The sequence below is a fragment of the Hyaena hyaena genome, unplaced genomic scaffold (assembly GCF_003009895.1).
Source record: "Hyaena hyaena isolate Hyena2069 unplaced genomic scaffold, ASM300989v1 scaffold_966, whole genome shotgun sequence".
Lineage (NCBI taxonomy): Eukaryota > Metazoa > Chordata > Mammalia > Carnivora > Hyaenidae > Hyaena > Hyaena hyaena.
The window spans coordinates 7782-12579 of record NW_024081600.1 but is presented as its reverse complement, the minus strand read 5'-3'; positions in this window follow the sequence as shown (position 1 = coordinate 12579).

Genomic DNA, 4798 nt, shown 5'->3' with positions numbered 1-4798 from the left:
AGGAAGGAAGGAAGGAAGGAAGGAAGGAAGGAAGGAAGGAAGGAAGGAAGAAAAAGAAGGAAGAAAGAAAGGGAAGGAGGGAGGGAGGGAGGAAGGGAGGGAGGGAGGGAGGGAGGGAGGAAGGAAGGAAGGAAGGAAGGAAGGAAGGAAGGAAGGAAGGAAGGAAGGAAGGAAGGAAACCGCTAGGTTTCTCACCAAATTACTACCAGAATATGACTTATTTTTGTCTATTTTCAGACCATTGGCTTTATGTCATGATATCTTGAGACAAATGCTTATTGCTTACTTTTAAAAGGCTGTATTAGTTATCAGTTAGTGTCTATGAATTACTCTTTAGGTTAATGATGTAAGATGATAAGTATTCATTGTTTCTTTGGGTCAAGACTTCAGATGTGGCTTAGCTGGATGGTTCTGGCTCAGGGCCTCTTACAAGGTTGCAGACAAGGCATTTAACAGGGGCTGCATCATCTTAAGACTTGGCTGGGCCTGGAGGATCTGCTTCCAAGAAGGCTTACTCACACGATGCTGAGAGTTGGCAAGAGGCTTCAGTTTCTCCCCACATGGGCCTCTCCATAGACTCCTTGTATATCCTCAAAATATGGTGGCTGATTTCCTCTGGAATGATCACTCTGGGATAGCGAGGCAAAAGTCATAATGTCTTTAATGACCTAGTCTTGGAGATCACACACTATCATTTCCTCACTGTTCTATGGGTTACACGGTTGGCCCTATTTAGTGTGGAAGGGAACTCCAAAAGGGTATAGAGGTCAAAAGATGAGGTTCATAGAGGGCCCTCTAGAAGCCGGATTCACTACTGTCTTTCCCTAAACTTTTGAGCTACATTGAAGCTATTTGATTGATTTTGCTAAATGGTCTGGTCAATTCAAACCATCCAGTTGTTAAGCATACTATCATCTTCTAAAGCACTGCTTTTCATTATCATTATGTGCATAATCATAATGCCTAACATGGTGGCAGCTCTATACAATTTATAAATATTTATTTTTACAGGTATTATCTCACATATTCACAATTTTCATTATTATTATTTTTTTTAATTTTAAATGACTTAAGATGTAGAGTTATAAAGATAGTAAAGGGAATTCCCTCAGTCCCTTTAGCCAGGTTCCCCTAATGTCAATATCTTACATAACTGTAGTGCAGTTGACAAAACTTAGAAATTCACATTGAGAGGTGGGTCACCTGGGTGGCTTAGTCTGTTAAGCAGCTGGCTCTTGTTTTTGGTTCAGGTCATGATCTCAGAGCTTCATGGGTTCGAGCCCCATGTCAGGCTCTGTGCAGTGACTGCATGGAGCCTGCTTGGGACTCTCCCTCTTTTTCTCTCTCTTTGCCCCTCCCTTGCTCACACTCTCTCTGTCTCTCAAAATAAATAAATAAATAAATAAATAAATAAATAAATAAATAAATAAATAAATATAAAACTCAAAAAAATCAAATTGGTACAGTTAACTAAACTGTAGACTTTATTCAGATTTCCCTAGGGTTTCCAGTAATGTCCTATTTCTGTATTAGAATCCAATCCTGGATACCACATTGCATTTAGTTACTGTCTCTTTAGTTTCTTCTGATCTGTGACTATTGCCCAGTCTTCCTTGTTGTTTATGGTCTTGACATTTTTAAATAATATTGGTGTGAGAGAAAGAAAGGGGAAAATCAAGACTCTTCAATATTAGTATGAGCGACTGGAAAGAGGAAGTTTGCCATAATGGTAGGAAGAAGTTTAGAGTAGAAGAAACCTAACAATTTTGGATATGTTAGGTTGCCTCTGTTTGGAATATCTGTATATGATTTGCATGATATAAGATTAAACAAAGCTGGAGAAAATCTGAGGCTCTGGTAAACTGAGACATCTTCTAAGACAAAGCTTAGCGATTAATGTCAGAGCCCTGCCCCAGTCTCAGGGAGGGGAAAGTTATGCCGTGGCAAGGCTGGACCTCCTGCACAAACAGCACTCACAAGATAAAGAGATGTTTTCAAAATATCCACCGGCATTTGACAGTCCACACTGGATCCTCCAACTTTAAATTTATTTATACCTTAAAGATGTCATTTTTATCTCCCTCCCCCATAACTGCAATTTTAAAGACACCTTTTATTTACTTAACAACAGGATTTGATGATAATTTCACATCCATTTTAAACCTACTTTATGTTTTGATAAGCATTTGTTTCTCAGGCTATAGAGGTCTAAATTTTACAGTCTGGTTTTTTTTTTTTTTTTTTTTTTTCATATGATCAGCCCTCGCTGCAAAGAATTTCCAAAAGAAATTTCTTCTTTCAGAAGGTCAGGTAAGTAGCTATTTAAAGGTGCAATTACAAAGCAAGATTGAACCTTATGTACACCCACTGACAATCATTGGAAAGTCTTAATGGGGAGAAGGAATGAGTTTGTCAGAAACAGTTTCTTGAAGGTGAGGAACATTCAACTGAGCCTTAAAAGAAGTCATGGCTAACATAAAGAAAGGTTCAAGGACAGAATAGGGCCCATTTATAAGATTGGCTTACCTGAGAGCATGAGAAAAGTTCAAATATATATTTTTTGAAGGCAATTATAGGCTTTTTCTTTCATATTCTTTTGCTTTCTATTTTCAAAAAGCACAATATTTCAAAGAAGCTCATCCTACTTAACTCTCATGTGGTTTAAAAATCTAACTAGACATATGTTGTTAATACTTTTATATGTCAGGAGCCTGGAGGGTAGAAACAATTTGAAACTTAACTTTTAAATTTTGGTTTCCCGTCAACACCTTTTTTTCTCAGCCTGAAGAATTTTGCAATGCCAAAGGTTAGAATCTTTCCAGATCCAAACCAATAACTTGGGTGACATAAATCAAATGATTGATTATAAATAAAATGATGGGAAACAGGAAGATGTCCCCATTTATTGACACAAATTTTCATCTTTATCATGATATTGAAAAGGAAGATTACATATATGATAATGATCAAAATAAATAAAAATAAATAACTTGAAAATAGTATAACACAAAAGTGTAATACGTTTAGCATGGTAAGAATGTCATTCCTTCAAAAAACAGAGGACACGCAGCATGTCGTTCCCAACAAAGAGGAGATTCATAGTGATAGTAGCTCAATAAATACATTTAAATTGAATCAGTATGACTCATTTTTTAAAATGTTAATTCTGTAGTCTGAAAAAAGATCAACCTTATTTCTCTCATTTGGAGAGTATTTTCAGATGGCTGTTAAAAGGTGGTTTTCTTTTTTTTTCCCCCACTCTCTCTCTTTCATTCAACTTCTGGAGAGTAACTAGAAACAAATCTGTTGCTTGGAATAAATGTTCAGTCCATATGTTATCTTTCATGGTGGCTGATGGAAGTGTGAAATCCTCCTTAGTAAATGCTGCTCACGGTCTATGCCTGCCTCCACCACCATATGTAACACATTTAGGAGTGAGGAGAATGGTTTCTTCATCATTTGACTCTGTTGCTTGCATTTTTTCCTTGAGTAACATAGAAAATTTAAAGAGAATCAGTGGTACTAGTACAAAGAGTGGACAGATCAATCAGGCTGTCCTAAAAGGCATTCATGAACCATGATGAACTATGGAAAGAAAAAGGAAAGAGACAAACATTACACACATTCTCCAAATCTCTGCACTGATGAAAGAAGCATCATGGACTACGGAAACAGAGACCTAGGTTTATTTTGAGCACCACCATCAATCTACCTGGTAGATCTAGACAACGTTCTTCATCTGAATCGAAATATTTCCATCTAGAGAATGGTGACATGTAATACTTACCTTGCTGTGTTGATGCGAGAACTTAAAGAGATAATCCAGGAAAAGGGACTGGAACATTGTAGCTGTTTAACAAATAGTAGTTTCTGTCTTCCTATCCCTCCATCTAACCATTCTTGTTATTGACTATGAAAATTTCTTGTTTGTGTTTAAATGGTTTATGAGGATTCAGGGAAGACTGTAAATGTGATCAAGTACATGTTTTCTGACAGAAGATTTACCAGAATCTTCCTTTCATGCTAGAGAGCCAGTCTAAGTTGACTTCTCTTGGCAAAAACTATGGGGCAACAACTTGGGGGGTTTTACTACTGAGGGATATATTTTGGGAAAATTTAACCCCAGGCCAAATGCTTTATGCTGGGAAAATAGTCCTTGACATCTGAATGCATCTGAGTTTTGCTGAGAGTCAAATGTGTGGGGTAGGACCCCTTGTGAATTGAAACATCACAAAAGATTTATATTAATTCCCAGAAAACTAAATGTATAGAGTTTCATGCAGCCCTAATTGAAGTATAATAGCTGTTTACAGATTTGGCCGTACCATCAGCACAGAGTAATTTCTTTTCCACACCAAGCAAGTGAAAGATGAAGTAAGTGTGCCCAGAAGAGTTTGGAAGCTCAATAAAATGTTTCTAAGAATATGATTATGGATGGTGTCTTTCCTGTCTCAAAGCTCAGTCAGAGCTCAACCTCTACAGAGTCAAGTGACTGCTGGCCTTGGGTGTCAGAAGAGACCTTTATTACTCCAGCTTGAGTTTGTGAAAACATGAAGTTGCATTCTCTCAAAAAGCTACATTTAATAGACTATTTATTGTTGGTTTTTTATGTTTTGCTTAGCATTGGGCTCAAAACTCAGAGGCATTTTGGCTTTTTATGTACACTAAGTATGTTGGCATCCCTTCAGAGGGCAGAAAGAAAGAGTGCAAAGAAAAGTGGCAAACTTGAAAATTCCTCATGAATCCCACTGCAATTCACTCCTTGGGAAAATGTTCAAGAATCATTTATGATGGAATA